We start from the raw sequence: 27847 nt of genomic DNA, 5'->3' as shown, positions 1-27847 counted from the left end.
TTTGGTGGAGACTGGGTTTCACCGTGTTGCCCTGGCTCTTCTCGAAATCCTGGCCTGCCTCTGCCTCCCACCGTGCTGGGATTACAGGCTGGAGCCACCACACCAGGCCTAATTACAGGAATAGTCTAAGTTTTCTTACTGACAGGACATTTCTTCCAACTGGCACCCTTGTCTACAATTTCCAAATCTTAACTTATTTCTGTGTTGGTATCCAGGAAAGAACAAAAATAAGTACTTCTATATGAATTATTCTGTCAGACATTCATGAAGGGTTCTGGAATACTGAAAATGAAAGCAAATGGGCAGCAAAGTCATCAAGATTCAGGTGCATGTGCCCCATTTTCCCTTTTTCACTTCAACTTCTCTGTTGAAATGCTGTGTTGGGGGTAATCGGTCTTCCCCCCGCCCTCTTTTTTTCTTTCAAATTGCTGTTTCATTTTCAGAGCTATTTCCCCCTTACTCCTGCATACTGTGTGAGGAGACAATAATCTACAGTACTTCAACATCAGAACTGCAGCAAGTTGAAAAAGGAAAATTAGTACCAAATGAGAAGCAACCTCAAGGTGGGAACATTGACTGCACAGAAACTGGGAATCAGATACTTTATCCTTTAGGTAACTGAGGCTTTCTCAACTCAGAAGCTTGTGTTTTATTTCGTTAAGAAATATTTGATTAGACAAATGGTAGTACTGAATGTTTTCTTGCCTAACACAGTAATGATTCCTTTACATTCTGTTGAAATGGAAGTTCTAGGGTAATTCCCAGCAAGATTTTTCTCCTATTCAATAGCTTAAAAATGCGGCTAATAATAATTATGTAAAATGGGATGTTGTAAAGATTTAAGGAGATTGTGCATAGAAATGCATTCTGTCGAGAACACTCGAAGCATGAAACTTAATTACTCGGAGACCATGCTCCATGCTCTCTGGCTCTGGGAATCTCCCAGAACCGTATTTAAAGAGATAACATCATCTCTAGACAATGCTGTCCAACAAAAGATAATACAAGTCTTCTACTTTATCTTCTGGGATAAAAATAATTTAAAAAAATGCAAGTCATAAATGCGAGCCACTTTTGTAGTTTTCCATTTTCTAGTAGTCACATTTTAAAAAAGGCAATACTTATTCTATATCTTTTTTTTTTTTTTTTTTTTTTTTTTTTTTTTTTTTTTTTTTTTGAGACGCAGTTTCGCTCTTGTTGCCCAGGCTGGAGTGCAGTGGTGCGATCTCGGCTAATCGCAACCTCCGCCTCCTGGGTTCAAGGGATTCTCCTGCCTCAGCTTTCCGAGTAGCTGGGATTACAGGCATACGCTACCACACCGGCCAATTTTTTTGTTTGTTTTGTTTTGTTTTGTTTTGTTTCGCTTTTTGAGACGGAGTCTCGCTCTGTCATCCAGACTGGGGTGCAGTGGCGCGCTCTGCAAGCTCTGCCTCCCGGGTTCACGCCATTCTCCTGCCTCAGCCTCTCGAGTAGCTGGGACTACAGGCGCCTGCCACCACGCCCAGCTACCTTTTTGTATTTTTTAGTAGAGACGGGGTTTCACCGTGTTAGCCAGAATGATCTCGATCTCCTGACCTCGTGATCCGCCCGCCTCGGCCTCCCAAAGTGCTGAGATTACAGGCCTGAGCCACCTCGCCTGGCCTTAATTTTGTATTTTTAGTAGAGACGAGGTTTCTCCATGTTGGTCAGGCTGGTCTTGAACTCCCGATCTCAGATGATCCACCCGCCTCGGTCTCTTAAAGTGCTGAGATTACAGGCATGAGCCACTGTGCCCGGCCTCTATATCATTTTTAAAATAATTTCAACTTTTATTTTAGATTCATGGGGTACATGTGCAAGATTGTTACATGGGTATATTGCATGATGCTGGGGTTGGGGTGGGATTAATCCCATCACCCGGGTAGTGAGCATAGTATCCAATAGCTAGCTTTTCAAGCCTTTCCCCTTCCCGGCTACTCCCTAGTAGTCCCCGGTGTTTACTCTTTCCGTCTTTTATGTCCAGTTTTAATAATATATGTAAATCGCCTTGTATAACAAAAACATTATTTTAAGTAATCCATCTTAAAATTATAAGTGAGTTATTTTATATTAAAAATGATATTGCATCTTTGAAATCCGGTATATATTTTATACTTACAACACATCTTACCTCGGACTGGGCAATTTCATGCATTCAATAGCCAATGTGGCTAATGGTAACCATATTGGACAGTGCAGATATAAACAGATACTTTATATATTTTTTAGGTTTTCAAAACTGAGTATGTATGACATGAGGGTGTTCTGTCTTCAAAATTAAACGTTTAATTCCTCAGAAGAATGCTGTGTTAAACGAGCTCATCCTACAGATTATACGCAAAAAAAAAAAAAAAAAAGTGTTTCCATCATGTTGTTGGTAGATAGTCTGAAGATAGATATGGAGATTTAATCATTTCAAATCCCCCCCTTTTATGTGGCAAACAAAAAAGTATACCTTCTTATTATGAATTCCCAAGAATCTGATAGATAACCCGGTTTCTCTGGGTGTGACATGACATAAGGATGAAGGAGAGTTTCTGCAAACTGTCCTAATATTACTTTTACGGCATCAAAGAGTCAAGATAATCCTCCCCAGTATTTACATGCACACACACACAGACAGACAGGCAGACACACACGCATGAATACACACCAATTTTGTGTGTAACGCTTCTCTAGTCTCTCATTCAGTGAAATCTGTTACTCGGTGTTTCCTATTTTCATTCTGGAAATCCCATCAGTCAACTGAAAAGCCAAGTCTGGCATACAACTTGCGATCTGCCAATTTTAAAATGGATCAATGTTATTTTATTAACATTGGCAAAGGTTCATATATGGGCAAACCAGAATGAGAAAGAGTTAACAGTCACTAGAAATTTCATTCCTGGAAATGGGTTTTCTTCTCATCTTCTTATATAGTTCAAAGAACCCAGTCTCACCATGATAAGTCCCAAGATTTGAGAACTATTTAGGAGCAAACTTGTTTGTTGCCTACGAATATCACGAATAGGTTTGTAATTCCCATATCTCAAAGTACACTTTTTAGTCTTTATTCACCTCCACATAATGTGTCTACTACTACTAACGCTTACAAATCCCAGGCTGGAGATGGAGTTAATTGCCTGAGTTCTCTGTGTAATATCCTCACAAGTGTGCCCCACAGATATTTTAAATTTAGCATGAGCCAAACTAACTCATCTTCTCCATCTTTCAATCTTTCTCCCATTCCTAAAAGAGTTGTTAAAACCTCTCCCTTTCTGTACCTGCTTGTCTTTGGCAATAGCATGTTTGTTTTTCTGAACTACTCTTCAATCCTATTTCTATTTATCTTTCGTGTTACTCTCATAATTCAACCCTCCTCTCCATCCCCAAAGCTGTTTTTCATTTATGCTTTGTGAATTCCCTCCCCTCCCCTCACCTCCTGTCTCCTTTTCTCTCTCTCTCTCTCCTTTCCTTCCTTCCCTCTCTACCTCTGTCTTTCTCCCTCCTTCCTTCCTTCCGTCCTTCCTTCCTTCCTTCCTTCTTTCCTTCCTTCCTTCCCTCTTTTCCGGCCCCCCCTTACTCCCTCACTCCCACTTTCTCTTGCTTGCTTGCTTGCCTTTCTCACTTCGTAGCCCGGGCTCGAGGGTAGTGGCGCAATCATAGCTCCCTACAACCACCAACTCCCGAGCTCAAGCCATCCTCCCGCCTCGACCTCTGGAGTAGCTGTGAGTACAGGCGTAAGACACCACGCCAGCTAGGGACCCTTATGAAAACATGCTGAGTGTCTCGCTCTCAGGTTTTCTTCTGATTATGGCTTTCCCCCTTCAAATCTTACCTTTGATATTCCGACTGAGTAAACAACAAATATGAAGCGTTTTAGGCAGGGAAAAGCTGAATTTCAATGGCTTTCTGTCATATCTGGAAGAAATCAAAAGAAACGAAAACCAGAACTTGATTCTTGCCAAGCATAGTAGAAGGAGACCCGAAGAACTCAATGTCTTGAAGCCACAATGGAAACTTCTTGTGGTTATTATCTGACACTCTTCTATCTTTTGTTTTTCGTTTCAAGCCCTACACAGTATTCTAAAGAATCTGTATCCCCCATTAGTACCAAATATCTCCTGCTCAGAGTAGCTCTCCACGCTCTATAGTACTGACCACTACTACCAGCATACTCATGGAGAGTGTCAGGATATGAAAGTGACCTCCTGGAAATTATTACAAACAGGTCTTTTAGCAAGGGGGTGTAGCTCAGTGGTAGAGCGCATGCTTTGCATGTATGAGGCCTCGGGTTCGATCCCCGACACCTCCAAGTTATGGTTTCACTCTGGTAGTTCTCAAGCAACAGTCTTCTGCCTCCTCACATTTTTCTATCCTATTTCTGCACATATAGAGAGTAACAATGTACTCCAATGCATTGCCTTGAACTATCTCCAACCTCTATGCTGTGAGCCTCAACATCACATGAGGCGATTGCGACAGCAGAAGGAAGACAAAAAAGTAACGAGTGGGAAAGAAGAACGGGATAGAAACAAGGGTCTCTGGAAACCAAACAAAAGCGTGCACATTCACAGGCGGCTCGCGTTGGCTCCCATTTTGTTTTGTTTTGTTTTTGGGTTGGTTTTTTTTTTTTTTTTTTTTTTTTTTTTTGAGACAGAGTTTTGCTCCCATTGCCCAGGTTAGAGTGCAGTGGCACAATCTCGGCCCACTGCAACCTCCGTCTTCCGGTTTCAAGCGATTCTCCTGCCTCAGCCTCCCAAGCAGCTGGGATTACAGGCACCCGCCACCACGCCCAGCTAATTTTTTTGTATTTTTAGTAGAGACGGGGTTTCGTCATGTTGGTCGGGCTGGTCTGGAGCTGCTGACCTCGTGATCCACCCGCCTTGGCCTCCCAAAGTGCTGGAACTACAGGCATAAGCCACCGCACCCGGCTTTCCATTTTGTACTGTGATTAAAGAGATGCAAAGATGAAAAGGTGGTGAATATGTTTTTGTTTGTTTTCTGGGGCAAAGAACAGAGCGAAAGCATCTGTCCGCTGATTTCTCCACCAGTCTCTCCCTGTCGACCTGCACAGGGACACAAGTGCGATCCAATACTGAGACAAGGACTGCTGTGGCTCTCTAGCCGCTTGAGATAGGAGTGGAAGGACGCTGGATGACCGAACAAAGACTGTCGGGGAATTAGAGGCCTTCAACATGCGAGAAACAGAAACCAATATGGATCAACATTCGTACTGATATTCCATGAGACTGATTCATGTTCATATTCCTGTATTTCCTCAGTCACTGCAATATTGCCTGGGAACTTCTGGTAACAACAAACGGAGGCCCATATGAAAAAAACAGGAAAAGATTTTCTGTCACAATGGAAAATACCTGCAGAGTAAAAGGTAAGTAGATTGCAATCATATTGGGCACTTCCTCTGGTGGAAAAAAACAAACAAACATTTCATGTTCTTTCTCGATCCATCTGATTACAACTGCTTTTTTTTGAAAAGGGAACTCCCAAGAAATTTTATGCATTCATGGTACCTGTTAAGGGTTTCCAATGGTGTACAGTTTCAAAACTGCTGTTCTCTCTGTACATATTTATTTATTGTCGAATTAAAGTGTCTTTGAGAGGCAAGAAACTACAATGTTTGTTCCCAGTCCACCAGCCTAACACTCTATCAGGCTGGCATGTCTTTACTTCTTGATTCTTTTGTCCAGTGAAAATATCTATAACTAGCATCCAGGAGGAATACTGTCTAGTGAAACCTGTTTAGCTGAGGACTGGCTGTGTGTGTGACCCCAGGCCAATCATGTGTTTGTTTTGAGATACATTTTTCGGAGGAAGGTAATACACACATGCCGTGTATTTTCTTTTTGTTTCATACTTTTTCTTTTTTAATTTCCTGGCATCCATTGGTTCTCTCCAGGCAAACAGTGGCATGCCAGTCACAGTGGACACTGCATGGGAGAGCAAGGGGTGGTGAATTAGGGTGCTGCAAGCAGAATGCTAAATTCCAGGCCCAACCTCAGATCTATTGAATCAGAACTGCTGAGTGTAGGGCCCAGTCTCCTGTGTTTGAATAAGCCCTCAAGTGACTCTGATGTTAAAGTTTGAGAAGCACTGTTCTAGAGGTTTAAGAAGGAGGTCCCAGGATTAGGCACCAGCTGAGGGGCAAGATTTGTTCCTGGGGTTCCTTGCCTATTCTCAATCAAAAACTTAAACCACGTGGGAAAGCCAGTGAGGTTTGTAGTTGCATTATGTCAGGGGTGGGGTTGGATTTACCGTCTCTTTTTTGTTTGTTTTTGTTTTGTTCTTTTGAGAGGGAGTCTTTCTCTGTCACCCAGGCTGGAGCACAGTGGTGAGATCTTGGCTCACTGCAACCTCCACCTCCCGGGTTCAAGTGGTTCTCCTGCCTCAGTCTCCTGAGTATCTGGAATCACAGGTGCCTGCCACCATGCCCAGCTAATTTTTGTATTTTTCGTAGAGATGGGGTTTTGACATGTTGGTCAGGCTGGTCTCAAACTCCTGACCTCAAGTGATCTGCCCACCTCAGCCTCCCAAAGTGCTGGGATTACAGGGGTGATCCCACCATGCCAGCCTATGCTTTTCTTTTATAGGTAGGGAGGGCTAGGCAAAATTTTGTATTTCTCTACTAAAAATACAAAAATTAGCCAGGCGTGGTGTTGCACCTGTAATCCCAGTTACTCAGGAGGCTGAGGCAGGAGAATCGCTTGAACTCAGGAGGTGGAGGTTGCAGTGAGCCAAGATTGTGCCATTGCACTCCAGCCTGGGTGACAGAGCAAGACTCCATCTCAAAAAGAAAAAAAAAGAAAGAAAGAAAAAAGAAAAGGAAAAAGAAAAGCGTTTTCTGTTTGATTTTCAGATGCTTAGATTGCTGAGTGCTCTCCTATTGCAATAGTCTTTCTTTTGAATATGATCTCTTCTTATTTTAGCTTGGATTTGTCTTTATATGACAGTGATAGACGAGCTTGTGTTTTGCATTTTTGCGGCCCTGGGTTCAACTCTGTGTACTTTTATTTTTTACTTTTCTCTGACTCACTCCTCAAACACACTCCTCAAAGAACTCTGATTCAACTCTTCCAATTTTCTTTCTTTCATTTCTTCTATCTTCTCCCTTCTCTTTCTTTCTTCCCTTCTCTCTCTTTCTCTCCTTTTCTTCTTTCTTTTTCTCTCATTTCTTGATCAAATAAAAAGTAAAAACAGGCCGAGTGTGATGGTGCACGCCTGTAATCCCAGCACTTTGGGAGGCAGAGTCAGGTTGGTCAACTGAGGTCAGGAGTTTGAGACTAGCCTGACCAACAAGGTAAAACCCTATCTCTACTAAATACAAAAAATTAGCTGGGCATGGTGTCACATGCATGTAATCGCAGCTACTTGGGAGGCTTAGGCAGGAGAATCTCTTAAACCCAGGAGGCAGAGGTTGTGGTGAGCCGAGATTGAGCAATTGCGTTGTAGCCTGGTCAACAAGAGGGAAGAAACTCCATCTCAAAAAAAAAAAAAAAAAAAAAAAAAAAAAAAAGAAGAAGAAGAAGAAGAAAATAAAAGAGTAAAGACATGACCCAATTAGTTGCCTTTAATGCTCTCCTATTTGCGTTTCCTATTTCCAGCCTCAGCATCACCCAAAACAAATGACACAGCAGGAGAGAGTAAGAGGAAAAGAAGAACCAGTTTTACAAGATCTCTGGATCATGTTTCCATGTCAACTGCAAAATTATTTGCCTTGCCCTAGATCCAAAAGATTTTCTTCCATGATTTTTCCTAAAAGTTTTATACTTTCACGTTTTACATTTACATCCTTGATCTATTCTGAGTTCATTTTTGTGTAAGGCATAATGTTGACATTCTTTTAAAAAATTTTTTAATTAAAAAACAAAATTTTTTCTGATAGCCGGGAGTGGTGGCAGTCGCCTGTAATCCCAGCTACTCGGGAGGCTGAAGCAGGAGAAACACTTGAACCCAGGAGGAAGCAGAGGTTTCAGTGAGCCAAGATCATGCCATTGCACTCCAGCCTGGGCAACAGAGCAAGACTCCGTCTCAAAAAAAAAAAAAAAACAATTGAGACAGAGCTTTGTTTTGTCATCCAGGCTGGAGTGCAGTGGTAGTATCATTGCTCACTGCAGTCTCAACCTCTAGGACCCCAGTGACCCTCCCACCTCAGTCTCCCTGAGTATCTGGAACCACAGGCGCAAGACCACTATGACCAGCTTTTTTTTTTTTTTTTTTTTTTTTGGTATTGGCAGGATCGTCCTTTGTTGCTCAGGCTGATCTGCAACTCCTGGGCTCAAGCAATCCTCCCGCCTCAGTCTTCCGAAGTGTTGTTGAGGCTACAGGCATGAGCCAGGGCCCCGGACTTGCTTCCTCCCTTTCTTATACAATAATATAAAAATACAACAATGTAATACAATAGTCTTGAAATCAAATTGACTATTTCTTCCCCTTATATTTTTATTCTTAGTGATTATTTTAGCTATTCTAATTCCTTTAACTTCCTATATACATTTTAGAATAATTGTGTCTATATTAATAAAAATCTTGCTTGGATTTTGATAAGAATTTCATTAAACCTATATGTCAATTTGAGAAGAACTGCCATCTTTACCATGTTGAGTTTTGCAAACTGTTAACCCTGTACATCTCTCCATTTATTTAGTTTTTGTTGTTGTTGTTGTTGTTGTTGTATTTTTGGTTTTTTAAAACTTATTTCATCAGCATTGTGTACATTACATTGTGTACACTTCTCTTTTTTTAACGGAGTCTTGCTCTATAGCCCAGGCTGAAGTGCAATGGCATGATTCGGCTCACTGCAACCTCTGCTTCCTGGGTTCAAGTGATTCTCCCGCCTCAGCCTCCTGAGTAGCTGGGATTACAGGCATCTGCCATCATGCCTGGCTAAGTTTTGTATTTCTGTAGAGATGGGGTTTCACCATGTTGGCCAGGCTGGTCTTGAACTCCTGACCTCAGGTGATCCAACTGCCTTGGCCTCCCAAAGTGCTGGGATTACAGGCTGGAGGCACCACACCCACCTTACATTGCATTGTGTCTTTTTCAGCATTATTCAGGTTTTGTTAGATTTACATCTAAGTATTTCTTTTTTGTTAGAAATTATACGTTATTGTCTTTTTAAAATTATTATTATTTTTTTCACGTTACTAAGTTCTCTCTAATATGGCAATATTCAGTAGCTTATGCTACTCTTTTATCCTTTGGTTCCCCATGACAAACAATGCAGTAATAATGTCTCTGGTTTCAGTTCCTCTCGGATGACATTTATTAGCAGAGAGAGAGACCTGGTGCTTTAGCTGAAATTTGTCAGCCCAAGAAGTGCACTAACTGCTCCAAAGTATCCCTCACGTTCTAGAAACAATGCTTTCAGTTGACCTTTTGACCAGAAACCCAGTGCATATGCCAAAAGTTTCACTGAGAGAGTATTGACATGTAAAACGTTTCCAACAAAGACAACTCTGTTTATTTCCTCATTAACAGCACACATTCGTGCCACAGAACCAAAGCTATTGGTGATAGTAACTAAAGTAGTTCTTGCCAGATCTTCTTTACTAACAGATTCTCTCTTCTCTTTATAAATCATATTCCTAAAACTAGATGTTACAGTCCAACCTGGCAAACCAAATCTTTCATGATCTCCTCCATAAATATCATGGGACAGCTTGTCAGCTTGTGTGTTGTCATCTTTGGATGCCATTTCAAGAGCCTCTTCAAAACTTTCACAGCCATACAATAAACTGCATAAACCCAGAAAGTTACCCTCTCCAAGGCTTGTCCCAGTCACTCGTTTGTAGTTGTCTTTGGAATGGACTGCTAAAATACTGACTCCTGAGCCAATGTTCACTACAAGCAGCGAATAGGGATCATCCAGGTTAGAAGGCATCTTTTGGCGTCGCTGAGGTTCTGGGCATTAGCTAAATAATAGCATTCTGCTTGTCCATTGAAACTGACAGAGTCTAGACACAGCAAACGCTTTGTAAGACAGTCAAGTTCATCCAAGTGGAGGTTTCCAATTGTGCGAAAATCTTTTTCAAACTTGTAGGCACCACCTCCTGTAGCACATAGCACCGTTTGCAATGTTGAGAAGTTTTTATCTCTTCCCATTTGGATAAAAGTAGACAGGTCCTGGGTTGGAAAACTGATAAAGTGCAAGTTCCCTCTTTGGCCGAGAAGTGTTAAATCTTTTAGTTCAAGGTGTACATCCCGAATGCCGGTGGATCCATATGTAGGGAATTAACAGCGGAGTTGGAAACATACAATGATTATCCTGACACAGAGGGCAGACTCAGATATTGGCGGTCACCAAAGTGTTTCCCGAAAGACTTGCATTGCCGAGGGGGTATAGCTCAGTGGTAGAGCGCGTGCTTAGCATGCACGAGGCCCTGGGTTCGATCCCCGGTACCTCCAGGTTTTGTTTTCTTCCCTGGGACACCAGTAAGAAGTGGTCCATGATATTCCCCAACTTTAAAATTTTCTGTCAAGGTGAATTGTGTTGGTCTCTGCATTTCTCTCTCATACAGAGGGTGATTCGTGTTCACGTGAGGTTATTTGCTGCTTAGGATTATCCGCCTGTTCTTCGTAAACAGACCCATCAATCATTAACATGGACTACGCACGGTGGGGGGGGGGGAGGGGGGGGGAAGCCAGTAGCATTCCTGGCCATCCAGCTGATTTCTAACTGTAAATGAAATCATCAGAAACCATAGAACTGTGTGGCCCAAGTCTGATTTCAGATCAGAAGCTAAGAGGCTCAAGTCCTTTTCTATTTCTTTTTCTAACTCCCGCTAACCAGGTTGCAGAAGCCCTACAAGCTTTCACTAAAAGATTACACTATCAGGGGTTGATGATTTGATGTGTGGTGGTCACTTTTTCCATTGGAGACCCACAAACTCTGAAACTTAAACTATTTAACTACAAACACACAGCAAATGACAAACAGATAGCATTCACCTCAGCTGAAATTTGGTGGAAGTAAAAAGCACTTCTCTGGGTCCTCTGAGGAAGCTTCTGGTCTGAGATGCTAACACTCTGAACTCCAGGAACCAAGATCAGGATAGGAGAAAGCTCATTTTGTTGTTTTACATAAATAAAAGTAATGAACGTTTATTCTTCCAATCCCAAAGGATCATTTTATACCTCACTGTACTTACTCTCCAGGATTGACCTCCTTGTAAGCTAGGGAACATTTCTCTCTCTCTCTCTCTCTTTCTTTCTTTTTTGAGACGGAGTCTCGCTCTATTACCCAGGCTGGAGTGCAGTGGTACGGTCTCGGCTCACTGCAAGCTCCGCCTCCCGGGTTCACGCCATTCTCCTGCCTCAACCTTCGGAGTAGCTGGGACTACAGGCGCCCGCCACCACGCCCGGTTACCTTTTTGTATTTTTAGTAGAGACGGGTTTCACCGTGTTAGCCAGGGTGGTCTCGATCTCCTGACCTCGTGATCCGCCCGCCTCGGCCTCCCAAAGTGCTGGGATTACAGGGGTGAGCCACCGCGCCCGGCCTGCATCCTTTCTTTTACTCACTTTCTAAACGCTGTGACGGCCACCATCTATCGAGCCATCGCTAAAGTCAATCTGGAGGTCAACCCACTCGACTTGTGAGGGATTCATCCATACTGCCTCTGCACCTGTAATAGGACTAAAGAGGCAGTGGCTGCACACGTAGTTAACACCATTGTACCGTGACTCCGCCTTTCCGCAGCCGCTCTCCAGCTCTTTAGAGTCCTTTCGAGTCAGGCTGGATGTAAGGCATAAAGGAGATCGTTGCGGCCGGGCGCGGTGGCTCAAGCTTGTAATCCCAGCACTTTGGGAGGCCCAGACGGGCGGATCACGAGGTCAGGAGATCAAGACCATCCTGGCTAACACGGTGAAACCCCGTCTCTACCAAAAAGTACAAAAAAACTAGCCGGGCGAGGTGGCGGGCGCCTGTAGTCCCAGCTACTCGGGAGGCTGAGGCAGGAAAATGGCATAAACCCGGGAGGCGGAGCTTGCAGTGAGCCGAGATCCGGCCACCGCACTCCAGCCTGGGCGACAGAGCAAAACTCCGTCTCAAAAAAAAAAAAAAAAAAGAAAGAAAGAAAAAAGAAAAAGAAAAAGAAAGGAGATCGTTGCAAACGCCAGAAGGAGTTTCTTCAGGGTGAAGTTAACTTTCAATCGGCTTCATTCTAAGAGGAAATATGTGGAGCAAACAAACGGGAACTTGCTTTTTCATCTTTTGCATTTCAGGCAAAAACTAGTAAAATTAGATGTTGCCACCGTCATGCTCAGTTTCGAAGCTGCCAGCAGATTCCGCTTCTAACTTTAAACACAGGCACGCAGGAAATAAGGAAATCCCTGCAGCTCCCGCAGCAGCTACAGTATCGGCGGTTCCTGAAGCGCAAACCAAAATCCAACATCCCTTGCTCCTCCAAAGAGCTCAGCCGATCTGTTGAGCGACGGAAATAGCGGAGAGTCGCTCTTGAAGCCGTGACAGCCTGGCCGAAACGAACCAGGTCCCCTTCCTCGTGGAGCCTACCTCCCTAGAGACAAAAAAGTACCCCTCTTCCCTCATATCCAGAGGAAGCGACGGAGGAATGTAGCGCTTAGACTCCCTCTACCATCCCGTCCATCCGAGTCCTAATAATCTTGAGGATGCGACAGAGCGAGACTCCGTCTCAAAACAAAACAACCCTAAGAAAGAGAGAGAATGTGCTGGAGGATAGGAAGTATCTAGGAGAACCTTCTTTTTTTTTTTCTTGTATTTAAATTTAAGCCTTCATTTATATAAAATAAAACGCATGAAACCTATTCAGTTTATAGCTTATTATATATATAACCAAAACTCAGACCAAGATACTGAATTTTTCAGCAACCAACAGCTGCCTTTTGCCTCATTTCAATTATCCTAACTCTCTGACCTCCACCTCCATAGATTATTTTCCTTATGTTTTAAATAATATAAGTGGGATCATATAATGTCATCGTATTTTGGGCTGCTACAAAATCACTCAAGACTGGTAATTTGTAACCAACAGAAACTTATTTCCTTCCTTCCTTCCTGGTAATTTGTAACAAACAGAAACTTCCTTCCTTCCTTTCCTCCTTCCCTCCCTCTTTCTTTTCTTTTCTTTTCTTTTCTTTTCTTTTCTTTTCTTTTCAACAGAATTTCACTCTTGTTGCCCAGGCTGGAGTGCAGAGTTTCACTCTTGTTCCCCACGCTGGAGCCATCTTGGCTCACTGCAACCTATGCCTCTGGATTCAAGCAATTCTCCTGTCTCAACTCCCTGGGTAGCTGGGATTACAGGCGAGTGCCACCACACCGGGCTAATATTTCTGTATTTTTAGTAAAGATGGGGTTTCACCATGTTTGCCAGGGTGGTCTTGAACTCCTGATCTCAGGTGATCCATTCACCTTGGCCTTCCAAAATGCTGCGATTACAGGAAAGAGCCACTGTGCCAGGCCCAGAAACTTATTTTCTCACAGTTCTGGAGGCTGGGAAGTCCAAGATCAAGGCACTGGCTCTGCTGTCTGGTGATGGCCTTTTTGTTGTGTCCTCACATGGCAGAAAACTGAGGGCAATAGAGAGATGAACTTCCTTTGTCAAGTCTTATTATAAGGGTACCTAATATTATTCATGTGGAAGGAACCCTCATGGCTTAATCTTCTTAAAGGCCCTATCTCTTGATAATTATCACATGGTGACACCTAAGCTTTGGAGGGGACACTTTCAAACCATAGCAAATCTGTACTCATCTGAGTATGGATTCTTTTACTCAATTTCTGTAAAAAAAAAAAAAAATTAGATTCATTGTCGATATATTGTTGCTAGTAACAGTAGTTATTTTTTATTGCTCTAGAGTATTCCATTGTCTGAATACTGTACACCATGATTGATTCGTTTTACTGTCCAAGTACATTTGCAGCACCCCTAGTTTTTGGTTGAAATGTTTACTGCTGCTGTAAACATTCTGATACATGTCCTTCAAGGGAAATGCTCATGCACGTCTCTTGGGCATAAATGTTACTGTCTAGTTTTGGGTCACAGGTTTTATATATATATTTAGTTTTAGTTGATATTTTCAGATAGTTTCCCAGTGTAGATATAGCAGTTTACAGTCTCATCAGCCATGTTTGCATGCTCCAATTGCTTCACATACTCAGCAACACTTGATATTATCCACTTTTTACGTTAAATGTTTCTGATGAAGAGCAGTATTATTTTTTTTGTGTGTGTGTTTTTGATGGTGTTTTGCTCTGCTGCCCAGGCTGGAGTGCAGTGGTACAGTCTCAGCTGTCTGTAGCCTTTGCTTCCCAGGATCAAGAGATTCTCATGTCTCAGCCTCCCCCAGTAGCTGGGACTACCGGGGCACGTGGCAGTCTAAATTTTTGTATTTGTGGTAGAGACCAGGTTTTGCCATGTTGGCCAGGCTTGAACTCCCGACCTCAGGAGATACAGCCGCCTCGACCTCCCAAAGTGCTGGGAGTATAGGCATGAGCCACCGTGCTCAGCTTTGTTGTGTTTTTAATTTGCATTTCCTTTTTAGCAAAAGATGTTGAGCATATTTTATATCACTCAATAGCGATTTTTTGTGAAGTGCATATTAATTTGCTCTTTCTTATTGAAGTTTTAGTCTTTTTCTTAGTACTTTGTAGAAGTTCTTAACATATTTCAGATAAAGATCCTTAGTAAAACATAAGTATTGAAATATCTTCTCCTAGACTGTGGCTCATCATCTTTTTTTTTTTTTTTTTTTTTTTTTTTGAGACAGAGTCTTGCTCTGCCACCCAGGCTGGAGTGCAGTGGCGCGATCTTGGCTCACTGCAAGCTCCACCTCCCGGTTTCACACCATTCTCCTGCCTCAGCCTCCCGAGTAGCTGGGACTACAGGTGCATGCCACCGTGCCCAGCTAATTTTTTGTATTTTTAGTAGAGATGGGGTTTACACCATGTTAGCTAGGATGGTCTTGATCTCCTGACCTCGTGATTTGACCACTTCGGCCTCCCAAAGTGCTGGGATTACAGGTGTGAGCCACCACGCCCAGCCTCATCTTTTCTTAAAGAGGATGGGGCTTGAAAAACTTTGTAAGCAGATGAAAGAGAAGAAATGGACACAGACAGGTTGAAGACCCCAGAGAAAGTTCCATCTGGACATCTTACCTGTTGGCTGTGGGAGAAAATACCCCCAGGCAGTTTGCTGGAGAGAAAAACCTCAGAATAAACTGATGGGATGAAATGTTCTAGAAGCAGAAACAGTGTGATTTGGTCTGTGATTCTCTTACATTTCTCCTAGCAGCTTTAGGGGATATAGTTTAGGGGTAAGAAATACTGAGATATGAGACAGTGGATTTTCTATCTGGCCAACTTACCATATTTTTGAAGACCTCTCAGAAATATGGCTAAAGCATCAAAAAAGATCTTCACTATGTTTCTGTAGTGAGAGAGGTGTAGCTTAGTGGTAGTGTGTCCTTGCCTTGCACAGGATTCAAAAGCATACATATTCATCTGTTTTTCACAATTCTTGCCATTCTGTACTTTTCTCCTTTTAAAAACATGTTTTGTGTGGTCACACTAAAATAAACATATTATACTTTCCATTTCCACTCCCTGGGTCTCTGTACCACCTAAGGTGGATGTGTCAGCCCGAGATGAGTGACAGGAAGGGAATAGCAAAAATGAATTGTCTTCCTCAGGATTTCTTTAGTCGGAAGCTATAAACCCACCATCACATTAACATGCCCAATAATCCTTTGTTCCTTTTTGCCATATTGTTGAAGAGTAAGACAGAAAAACAAGAGCCCAGAGAAGAGAAAAGGTTTTGAAAAGCCTAGAAATTTTTCTGTTGAATTCCCTTGGTATTCTGAGTAGTGACCATGTTGGGGAACATGTTCTTGCTGTAGCAGGATGAGCCACAGACAAAACTCCTCAGACACCGGATTAAAGAAAGAAGAGGTTTTTATTTGGCCGGGAGCATCGGCAGATGCTCTTAAGAGCCGAGCTCCCTGAAGACAGAGTTCCTGGCCCTTTTAGGGCTTACAACTCCAAGGGGTTCCACATGAAAGGGTCGTGATAGATTGAAAGCACATGTGGAAAGAGTAGGGGGTTAATCTTTTAACCTCAGGCCTGGTCATCAGTGGCACTGGCTGGTCTTGCCACTAACTTAATTCCTGTTGTTTTTCAACTTTTCCTTCCTTCTCCTCTTCAGAGACAGGAGACAGTAAGAGAAATGGTTTCGCTCCTCATTCCCCCCTTTGAGAACCTCACTCACTAGTGGGAGTTCCCACTCTCATCTTCACTACCCAGGTCTTCCTGCCAGTCCAGTTCCATTGACTTCTAGAGTTACATACTTTCCTGTTTTCCAATGGGGATCAAGTAGTTCTAACGGGTTATAGCACACATCAGTCTGGTCACTTCCTGGGCTGCATACCTTGCACTGGGTGGCATTATACACACAAGTCCCTTTTAAACAAAACGACTGTTTCAACTTTTTGCCCTATCTCAGTCTGAGGAAGGTCAGTTGAAGTCCTTACTGTACAAGTCCAAAATTTAAGAAAAATGAATCCCATGATGAACTTCCTTACGCTTCGGCCATGCGTGGACCAGTCAGCTTCCGGGTGTGACTGGAGCAGGGCTTATCATCTACTTCAGAGTCACTCTGCAATGGTTGTCCAGCTTTGGTCTTGCCTCCCAGGTTTCAGGTGCTGCAGGTTTTACACAGCTGTGGTGGATCCAGGCTGGGATTCCCTCTACCTTCACAGCAGTGGGAGTGGTCAGGACGACAGTCTGGGGTCCTTTCCACTGTGGGCACAAAGAGGCTATGTTCCAGTCCTTGATCCACACTCGATCACCTGGGGAGAAAGGGTGAACTGGGGAGAAAAAGCTAACAGGGTGTCTCTCGTTTACCCAGGCTGAGATTGTGTGTGTAATTTTTCCTAAAGCCTGTAGCTGTTGCTGTAACTCAACTTCACTTAACTCTCAGGGAGTGCCTAGAGGTTCCCACAATATGGGAGGGGGCCTATGATATAATATTTCATAAGGGGAATATCGTGTTCTTTTAGAAAGGGTACGTCTAATTTTAAATAATACCATAGGGAGAGCCTGTATCCATTTTAATCTTGTTTCCTGACACACTTTCCCTAAACTATTTTTGATAGTCCAATTCATCCGTTCCACCTTTCTGGAACTTTGAGGCCAGTAGGTGGCATGCAGTTTCCATGTGATCCCCAATACCTTTGCCGTCTTCTGTACCAAGTCAACCACAAATGCTGGCCCGTTATCTGAGCCGATCCATAAGGGGAGTCCAAATTTAGGAATAAGATCTCAAAGAAGCACATGGATTACTTCATGAGCTTTCTCAGTTCGTGTTGGATAAGCCTCCACACACCCAGAGTAGGTACACACAAGAACTAGTAAATACTTGTTACCTCCACACTTTGGCATCTCTGTGAATTGAGATGGACCTGGATACCTTCAAGAGCTTCTCTTGGGACCGGGTACTATTTTTGCCTAACTGGCTGGGCCCCAGGCTTAACTTCCATAAGTACAGGGACTTGGTTGACTGCCAACCCTGGAGGGTTGTCTTGTGACCACATCTTTGGCCACCGCTTAGCTAGAGCTGGTCTTCTATCTTGGCCTGGCTCAGCTAAGAAAAGTCTCCATTCCTCCTCTCGGGGGACCGTAAGGGTCATAATGACTCCTGTTCCGGGTAACTTTAGCAACAAATAGCCGTGTTCTGTAAAAGAGATGGTGGCTCTCAGCTTGTTAAGCAAGTCCCTTCCCAACAAGAGCAAGGGACAGTCAGGCATGTACAAAAACTGATGAATCACTTTATGTCCTCCTACAGTACAAGTCTGGTGCAAGCAGCAAGCTTGCTTTGCTGAAACCCCTGTGGCTCCGATTGTCAAAAGTCTTTTTGGATAACGGGGTGAATGGGGCAGTTACTACCAAATGTTCAGCACTGGTATCAACAAGAAAATCAATGTCTTTATCCTTGACTCTCATTCTGACCATAGGCTCTTTTGGGGGCACTTGAGCCCGGTCCCCCTCAGTCCAATAACCCTTCTGCCAGGTTGAGCAGGGCCCCTTCCTCCTTGTCTGGGGCCTCCTGCTCTGAGTCACCTTGTTTTCCTTTTAGCTGAGGGCATTTGTTCTTCCAATGTCCTATTTCTTTACAATAAGCACACCAGTTATGCTGCAAACTCTGACAGCCAGGCTGAGTTTCTTTCCCAGGCCCCCCCTTCCCTTGCCTCTTTGAGGGGACCCCTCTGATTGCTGTAGCTAACAGGTCAGCGTTTCGCGGGGCCTGACATTCATCCTCTTTGCAGTTTTCCTTACGGCTTACTGCATCCCTGTTTACTAACACCTGGTTAGCTATTTCTAATAACTGTGATGTATTCATCCCTGCAAACCCAGCCTGTTTCTGCAGTTTTCCTCTAATGTCTTCTGCGCTTTGACTAACTAAAGCCATGTTAATCATGTGCTGATTTTCAGGGCTATCGGGATCAAACGATGGGCCTCACACAGTCTCTGGTAGAATTGTGCTGGATTTTCTTCTGTTCCCTGAGTGACCTCAGAGACTTTGTTAACGTTTGTGGCCTTCTGGGCTCCCCTCTTTAATCCTTCCAAGAGAGCTTCCCTGTATCAGTTTAGCCTTTCCACATCCTCTCTTTCATTTGGGTCCCACTGGGGTCAGTTGGTTCCTGGTAACTAGGTCTTTACATACTCTTGGGGGTTTTGTTAATCAGCCACTTAGTTGCTGCTTGGAGCACTCTCCGCCTTTCATCTGTGTTAAAGAGGAGCATGATCAACTGGTAGCAATCAGCCCAGGTGGGGTTGTGGGTCTGGATAATAGTTTGGAGCAAATCAATTAGAGCTTGTGACTTTTCAGTATAGGACAGGGTACCAGTTGAGAAGGTCAGCAGAGGTGAAGGGCTGGTACACAAAAACATGCCTCTCCACCATGTGACCATCCTCATCTAGCCCAGTATACCGCTGCTCTTTCAGAGGCATTTGTATCCCAGTTTTGGGTAGTAAACGAGCTGCCAAGGGAGGGGTTTCTGCCAAGTCTTCACTTCCTCTCTTGTCTACTCTGGGTGGCCTAGGGATATGTATGTCTTGTGGAGGGTCAAGCACTGTGGGCTCAAGAGTGGGGAGCTTCTCTCCCTAGTAAGGGGAGGGCATCACTGGGATCACTGGCACCATCTCCTGCAATGGATCTTCTGATGTTGGGTCGAACAGAGCTTCAGGAGTTGATTTCCCTTGGCAGGTGGAGTGGGATCCTTTCTTGGCTATCTGTCCCTTTGCTACTAGGACAGCTGCTGCCTGCCGTCTTAGCCACCGTGGGGGGGTCTAGCACCAGCTGTAACCAAGTATCTATGTATGGGAACTGGTCTGAGTATCCTGCCTTACCAGTTACCTTGTGCCATACTTTAGAAACAAAGGGACCTGTCCGAACTTCCTTCTGATGGCCAACCCACTTCTAATGTTGGCCAATCGATTTCACACGAAGTTCTAAGTTTTCCTGGTGTCATAGTAACCCCATAGTCTCCACTAAACCCTTCCTTGAAATTTTGCAACATAGTTCCTAGCGGAGTAGGCTTTGTGTCTGACCCATGTTTCCATGAGACAAAACAACACACTCACACCACACGCACACCACAGAACAAAGAACGTGTAAAAAGGTCACACACACACACTCTTTTAGTTTACACCAAACCAGAATCAAAACCAAAATCAGAGTATCCAGAAATCCAAGCCAAGTCAAAACCAAATCCAAAGTATCAAGCAATTCAAGTCAAGTCAAAGCCAAAGTGCCGGCTCAGGCAAGCCGTGGGTTATCTGGTGATCCACTCAAATGGAGTGGGCAAGTTCCAAAGACTAGTCATACCACGTTTCAGATGTCCAGACTTAAAGGGCCAGTTCCTTCCCCATGTTCAACCACTGTGTTGATCCTCTATGGGGCCTGCTGTGCACTGCTCTGAGGAGGCATTCCACCGGGGCAATTGCCTACCCAGGAGCGCTCTCAGGATCCCTGTCGCTCAAGCTGGCCAGAGTACCCTGCAGGGATGTTCCACAGGGCAGGCCTAAGTGGCCTAAAGGGCTGCCTCGACCGCGTGTTAATCACCTGGATTCCTGGTCAGTGAACCAACAAATGTAGCAGGACGAGTCACAGACAAAACTCCTCAGACACCGGATTAAAGAAGGAAGAGGTTTTTATTCCGCCGGGAGCGTTGGCAGACTCGTCTTAAGAGCCGAGCTCCCTGAAGACAGAGTTCCTGGCCCTTTTAAGGGCTTACAACTCCAAGGGGTTCTATGTGAAAGGGTCGTGATAGATTGAGAGCACATGTGGTTAGAGTAGGGGATTAATCTTTTAACCTCAGGCCTGGTCATCAGTGGCACTGGCGGGTCTTGCCACTGACTTTATTCCTGTTGTTTTTCAACTTTTTCTTCCTCCTCCTCTTCAGAGACAGGAGACAGTAAGAGAAATGGTTCTCTCCTCATTGCTTTGCTCTATTCTTCACCTTTGCCTTTTCTTTCCCCGGCTTTTGATAACCCATTCATTGTCCTTAAAATTGGGTCCTATTTTCAGACATAAATTGGAGCAGAATCTATATTTTGGGGGTGAAGGGGTGAGTGAATGACAGGGGATATTGAAGACAACAGAACTGGAAGATATACTGACCCTACAAATGACAGTTTTTATACTTTGAAGAAAGAGCTAAAAGAGTAGGCTCAGAGCAGCCGAAATAGCTCAGTTTGCGAGAGCATTAGACTGAAGATCTAAAGTTCCCTGGTTCAATCCCGGGTTTTGGCAGGCTTCTTTTTTCAGTTTTAGTTTTGCCTAATGGAACCCTTATTTTTATTTATTTATTTTTTTCTCGGAGTTTCACTCTTGTTGCCCAGGATGGAATGCAATGGAGCAAACTCAGTTCACTGCCACCTCTGCCTCCTGGGTTCAAGCTATTCTCCTGCCTCAGCCTCCCGAGTAGCTGGGATTACAGGCAGGCACCACCACACCTGGCTAATTTTGTATTTTTAGTACAGACGGACTTTCTCCATGTTGGTCAGGCTGGTCTCAAACTCCCGACCTCAGGTGATCCCCCAGCCTCGGCCTCCCAAAGGGCTGGGATTACAGGCGTTAGCCACAGCGCCCGGCTAATACAACCCTTATACAACACTTGCATGCCAATCCCAGAAGGGTGTATAGAACTCCAATTTTTTGATGTTGAAAATCCGATAAAGGTAATACACACACACACACACACACACATATGTGTGTGTATATACATATATATGCATGCATATATGCATCACTCTCTCCTTTGGTTTCATATTCCACTGAAGTCTTCCATGAAGCGCTGACATTAAATAAATTATTTAAAGTCTTAAACCTAGGAAGTGATTTTTTTGTTTTTCTTTTTTTTTTTTTTTTTGAGTTTTCCTCCGACGCCCAGGCTGGAGTGCCGTGGCGCATTCTCGGCTCACTGCAACCTCCGCCTCCCGGGTTCAAGGATTCTCCTGCCTCAGTAGCTGGGATTACAGGCGCCTTCCATTTCATGTCGTATACAGTATTCTAAATAATTTATATCCCCTGTTAGTACCGAGGATCTTCTACTCACAGCAGCTGCAGACGCTCCATAATACTCAGAAAAAGAAAGCTACCTCCTGAAAAATATTACAAGAAGGTATTTCAGGAAGGGGGTGTAGCTCAGTGGTAGAGCGCATGCTTTGCATGTATGAGGCCCCGGGTTCGATCCCCAGCACCTCCAAACATTGGTTTTGCTATGGCAGTGCTCAAACCTAATTCTCAAGCAACATTAGACTCCGAATTCTCAAGCAACATAGACTTTTGCCTCCGCACCTTTTTCTATCCTATTTCTGCACATGTAGAGAGTAAAGACGTAACCCAATGGGTTCCTTCATTTATAACCAATCTCTGTGCTGTGAGCTTCGACATCACGGAAGGCGATTGCTACGGCCGAAGGAAGGTGAAAACGAAATGAGGAAGAAAGAATGGGATCCCAATAGGGTCTCTTGAACCCAAACAAAAGCGTGCACATCCACGGGCGGTTCACATTCGCTCTCATTTTGTACTATGATTAAAGAGAAGGAAAGACAAAGAAGAAGAAGGGAGAAAAACGCCCAGCGGCCTTTTTTTTTTTTTGAAACGGAGTCTCTCTCTGTAGCCCAGGCTGCAGTGCAGTGGTGCGATCTCCGCTCACTGCAACCTCTGCCTCCCGGGTTCGAGCGATTCTGTTGCCTCAGCAGCTGGGATTACAGGCGCGTGCCATCATGCCTGGGTAATTTTTGTATTTTTAGTAGAGACGGGGTTACACCATGTTGGCCACACTGGTCTCGAACTCCAGACCTCAGATGATCCACCCGCCACAGTTTTCCAAAATGCTAGGATTACAGGCGTGAGCCACCGCTCCCAGCATCATCTTTTTTTTACATTAGTTTTGTTTTCTGGGCCAAAGAACAGAGCGAAAGCATCTATCCACTGATTTCTCCTACAGTCTCTCCCTGTCAACCTGCGCAGAGAGCACAGCCACAAGTGTGATCCCATACAGAGACAAGGACTGCTGTGGCTCTCCAGCAGCTTGAGATGGGAGTGGAAGGATGCTGGATGGCCGAACGAAGACGGTCGGGGAATTAGAGGCGTTCCACATGCGAGGAGCAGAAACCAATATGGATCAACGTTCCGTACTGATATTCCATACAATTGATTCATTTTCCTGTATTTCTTCAGCCGTTCCATTTCCTCGTTAAAATAAAACATTGCCTGGAAACCTCTGTTAACGGCCAACGGAGGACTCATATGAAAAAGTAGGAAAAGTTTTCCTGTAACAGTGGAAAATAGACGCAGAGTAAAAGGTGAGTGGATTGCAGATGTGTTGAGCACTTCCTCAGGTAAAAACAAAACAAAACAAAAATTTTTTTGTTCTTTCTCATCAATCCCATCACATCTGCATTGTATGACCAGGGAACTCCCAGGAATTCCATCCACTGATGATACCTTTTAGAGGTTTCCAATGCTATATGTTTCAAAATTGCTGTCCTCTGTGTATAGGTTTGCTGTTGAATCAAAGCATCTTTGAGAGGCAACAGAGTATGATGTTTGTCACCATCCACCAGTCTAACACTCTATCAGGCTGGGATGTCCTTACTTCTTGATTCTTTTATCTGGTGAAAATATCCATAAGCAGCTTCCAGGAGGGATACTGTCTTGTGAAACCTGCTTAGCTGAGGATTGGCTGTGTGTCCCCAGGCCAATCATATGTTTGTTTTAAGATGCATTTTCTGCAGAGGTAATGAAGACATGCCATATATTTTCTTTTCATTTCTTGCTTTTCCCCCCTGCTATCTACTGGTTCTCTCGAGGCACTTTAAGGAAACAGTGTCATATTTGCCACAAAGGATGCTGCACAGGAGAGCAAGGGGTGAGGGATTAGGGTGCTACCAGTGGAATGCCAAATTCCAGGCCCAACCTCAGATCTACAGAATCAGAATTGATAAGAGTGGGGCCCAGCTGCCCTTGTTGGATAAGCCCTCAAGTGACTCTGATGCTAAGGTTTGAGAAGCACTGCTCTAGGAGTTTCAGAAGGAGGTCCCAGGGCCAGATGTTTGCTAAGGAGAAAGAGTTGCTCCCGGGGTTCCCTGCCTATTTTCAATAAAAAACTCAGACCACATAGGAAAGCCAGTGAGGTTTATATTTGCCTTATATCAGGGATGAGAGTGAATTTGTTGTCTCTTTGAGACCTTCAATACTTTAGATGACTGGAGATCACACATAAGAGCCTTTGATTTTCCTGTAGAAGAACTCACAGGGGTTCTTTAGAGCCAGAAGACTATTTCCAGCCAAAATACCTGGAGCCCTCTCGAGCTCTTTTGGCCTTTCAATTTGAAACCCGGGCTTGGAAGTTTCTAAGCTCTAAGGAAGACACTAATCACTCCTTCTCCATCCTCAGGGTTGGGATTCACCCTCCTGTCTCTCCAGCTCCCACCAATTCTGCCAATGTTCTGATCTAAGATCAAGTTGTTAAAACCCAGTCTATGTGGCTGAGGGTGGTGGCTCACGCCTGTAGTCCCAGCACTTTGGGAGGCCAAGTCGGGTGAATCACGAAGTCAAGAGATTAAGACCATCCTGGCCAACATGGTGAAACCCGTCTCTACCAAAAATACAAAAATTAGCTGGGCATGGTGGACAGGGAGGCTGAGGCAGGAGAATAAAAAATTAGCTTGGCATGGTGGCTGCGCCTGTAGTTCCAGCTACGGGGAAGCTGAAGAGGAGAATCCTTTGAACCCCGGAAGCGGAGATTACAGTGAGCCGAGATCGCGCCACTGCACACACGAGACTCCATCAAAAACAAAAAACAAAAACAAACAAAAAAGCTCAGTCTAATGCATAAAATGTAATTAAAATATCTTCGCAGCATTAAGTAGAGAATTCCTTGTTGTTAGCAGACTGTTCCTCTTCCTCCTTGGAAGATGTTCTCTGTCTGTTCACCTTCTGCGTTTTCACATTTGTCTCTTCCTTTCCACACCTAAGCCAGCGCTTTATTTCCACTTATCTCGTGTAGGGATACTCTTTTGTGTGGTGACCTTGACTTTCCCCACTCTTCTTGCTTCCAAGAGTTGGGTGTAGGCAATGTAGGAACCCACTGCCAAAGTGTGGGTGATATTCTCCAGGAAGAAATCTAAATTTCAGAGGCTTGCTGATGTGGAAGAAAGCCTAGGTTATTCGATTCATAGAGCTTCGCACTGCTAGGTAGGTTGAAATCTGGACACCCTGAATTCCTTAGGAACAAGGTAGAAGTGCTTCTGAAAACCAATTTAAGTTTAAAATATACTGAGGCTCCCTGACATTTCTTGTTTTTCACGATATATTCCAAGCCCAAGAAGCTATTCTCTCGGTCTCTCTCTCTCTCTCTCTCTCTCTCTCTCTCTCTCTCTCTCTCTCTCTCTCTCTCTCTCTCTCTCTCTCTCTCTCTCACATACGAAAACAGAACACACTCTCCCACCTATAACAAAGGGGCTTAAGCAGGAGGGTCTCTTCCTGGTTCAACACTCTCTCCCTCGCGAACAGTAGGGATTGGAAATAGCCGGCTTCTCTGTCGTTTCCTCGGAAGCCACCAGTACCACCCGCCTGTACGAAAACTCAAGAGTACCCGTGATCCCCAGTGTCCGAGCCAGTAAAGGAGCTACGAGGCATTCTCAACGCCGCGACTACCTTAAGCAAAACGAGAGAGATCTTGCGGGAAAGTGTTTTCAGTTCACTTCTCCTACTGGGAATGAGCCCTCTCGCTTATCGCGGACACCGAGGAAACGCAGTGGAGATGGGCACCCGGGCTGCCCAGATCCTCTGGCAGCCTCAGGCGCTCGTCCTCTTCGCTCCGCCTCCGCCTTTGCCGCCGCCGCCGCAGGTGCGCACCCCAACGCGTCCCTGCTTCCCTCCTCGCGCTCTTTTCGCAGGCGGTCCTCGTTCTCCTCTCCTTCCGTGGTTTCTTGAGTCTCAGAACTGGAGCCACAGTGTCCCCAAGATGAAATCCAAGCTGAGTTTCAGCCACGGTGCCGGCCCAGGGGCTGGCGAGGGTAAGGACGGTCAGCGACCCACGCTCCTGGGTTTTCATTTCTAAGAGCTGGGATTTCCACTTTCTCACCTCCTCACCTGGACCTAAATCCCCCCAGGCGGTACTGACCCTTCTGTTTTTGTATCCACCTACTTTACTCTCCGTGTGACAGCCCTTGAAGGCAGAAGGAAAAGAATATGTAAGAAGTGAGAAGTTAAAAAAAAGTTTTAGTTTGAAAGTATTTCAAGCCTACAGAAAAGTTGTAAAAGTAATACAAAGAACTACCATACACTCGTTACACAGATTTAGCAATTTCAAATACTTTACATTGATTCTTCTTTCTTTATCTGTCTCTACAAATATGAACACACACACACATTATTTTTCCCGATCGGTTTTTTATAGTTTGCGTATATCATGTATTTTTATCTCTGGTAATTCAATGTGTACTTCCTACGAAAAAGAACGTTCTCTTGTAAACCACAGTTAATTTTCAAACTCAGAAAATTAAACATTAATACAAAACTATTATTTAATATACACTCTATATCTAAATTTCACCATGAATTCCAACATATCATATCTTTTCTTGTTTCTTTTCTTTTTTCTTTTCTTTTTTTTTTTTTTTTGAGACGGAGTCTCATTCTGTCGCCCAAGCTGGAGTGCAGTGGCCAGATCTCAGCTCACTGCAAGCTCCGCCTCCCGGGTTCACGCCATTCTCTTGCCTCAGCCTCCCGAGTAGCTGGGACTACAGGCGCCCGCCACCTCGCCCGGCTAGTTTTTTGTATTTTTTAGTAGAGACGGGGTGTCACCGTGTTAGCCAGGATGGTCTCGATCTCCTGACCTCGTGATCCGCCCGCCTCAGCCTCCCAAAGTGCTGGGATTACAGGCTTGAGCCACCGCGCCCGGCCTTCTTGTTTCTTTAGTATCCTTTGATCTGAAGTGGTTTCCCAACCTTTCTTTTGTATTTTATCACATTGATTTTGAAGAATTCAAGCCAGTTGTCAGTAGAATGTTCTTTAGTTTGAGTTTTCTGATGTTTCCTCAGGATTAGATTCAGGTCATGTACATTTGGCGAGAATATAACATAAGATATGTTGTGTTTTTAGTACATTGCATAAGGATTTTTTCCCCCGTTTTTGGTGATGTTAACTAAATGTAAAGTCATAATTTCCTCCCCATGTAACTAGTATGTAATCTGTAAGGAAATATTTGAGGACATGCAAATATTCCATTTTCATCAAAGTTTTACTTATAATTTTATGGGTTGATGGATGAATTTTGCCTTAATCGATCATTACTGTATTGGTATCATGATATTTTAAATTTATCATTTCTTCCACATTTATTAGTTGGTATACCGTGGTGCAGTAACATGTCCCCTGTACCCCCGCTTTCCTCTTCAGTAATTTATTTACTACTAGTAATGACTCAATCTTTTTTATCCAATGGATTGAAATATTATTATTATTATTATTATTATTTTATTTTATTTTATTTTTGAAACAGGGTTTCACTCTGTCACCCAGGGTGGAGTGCAGTGGCGCGATCTCGGCCTACTTCAGCCTCTGCCTCTATGTTCAAGGGAGTCTCCCTTTAGCCTCCCCAGTAGCTGGGACTACAGGCCGTGCCCCCATACCCAGCTGATTTTTGTATTTTTTGTAGGCACTGGATTTTGCCATGTTGCCCAAACTGGTCTCAAACTCCTGGGCTCAAGCTATCAGCCTGCCTCAGCCTCCCACAGTGTTGGGATTAGAGGCCTGAGCCACCATGCCTGGATGTTCTTTAAAAATTAATTAACATCAATACTCAAAATATCCCCAGGTCATGTATCCTTTTACTTTTTCTTTTTCTTTTTTTTTTTTAAGACGGAGTCTGGCTCTGTCACCCAGGCTGGAGTGCAGTGGGGCTCACTGCAAGCTCCACCTCCTGAGTTCAGGCCATTCTCCTGCCTCAGCCTCCCTAGTAGCTGGGACTACAGGCGCCCGGCACTACGCCCGGCTAAGTTTTTGTATTTTTAGTAGAGACGGAATTTCACCGTGCTAGGCAGGATGGTCTCGATATTCTGACTTCGTGATCCGCCCGCCTCAGCCTCCCAAAGTGCTGGGATTACAGGCATGAGCCACCGTGCCCGGCCTGTCATGTATTCTTTTAAAATATGCCTACATTGGCCGGGCGCGGTGGCTCATGCCTGCAATCCCAGCACTTTGAGAGGCCAAGGCGGGTGGATCACCTGAGGCCAGGAGTTGGAAACCTGCCTGGCCGACAAGGTGAAACCCTGTCTCTACTA

General features: G+C 44.2%; 4 non-coding genes and 1 pseudogene across 4 annotated transcripts; 4 read left to right on the top strand and 1 right to left on the bottom strand.

Moving 5' to 3' along the window:
* Positions 1-4240: 4240 nt before the first annotated feature.
* On the top strand, positions 4241-4312 carry TRNAA-UGC. Its single transcript has one exon. It is a non-coding gene; the product is annotated as a tRNA-Ala (tRNA).
* A 4964-nt stretch (positions 4313-9276) lies between these two features.
* On the bottom strand, positions 9277-10239 carry LOC104673275 (annotated as a pseudogene).
* A 111-nt stretch (positions 10240-10350) lies between these two features.
* Positions 10351-10422, top strand: TRNAA-AGC. The gene has a single exon. It is a non-coding gene; the product is annotated as a tRNA-Ala (tRNA).
* A 10305-nt stretch (positions 10423-20727) lies between these two features.
* On the top strand, positions 20728-20801 carry TRNAF-GAA. The gene has a single exon. It is a non-coding gene; the product is annotated as a tRNA-Phe (tRNA).
* Positions 20802-21684: 883 nt separating this feature from the next.
* On the top strand, positions 21685-21756 carry TRNAA-UGC. The gene has a single exon. It is a non-coding gene; the product is annotated as a tRNA-Ala (tRNA).
* The last annotated feature ends 6091 nt before the right edge of the window (positions 21757-27847 follow it).

This window comes from Rhinopithecus roxellana, chromosome 4 (assembly GCF_007565055.1).
Source record: "Rhinopithecus roxellana isolate Shanxi Qingling chromosome 4, ASM756505v1, whole genome shotgun sequence".
Classification (NCBI taxonomy): Eukaryota; Metazoa; Chordata; class Mammalia; order Primates; family Cercopithecidae; genus Rhinopithecus; species Rhinopithecus roxellana.
The sequence above is the reverse complement of the archived record's forward strand: the minus strand, read 5'-3'. Positions and strand labels throughout refer to the sequence as shown.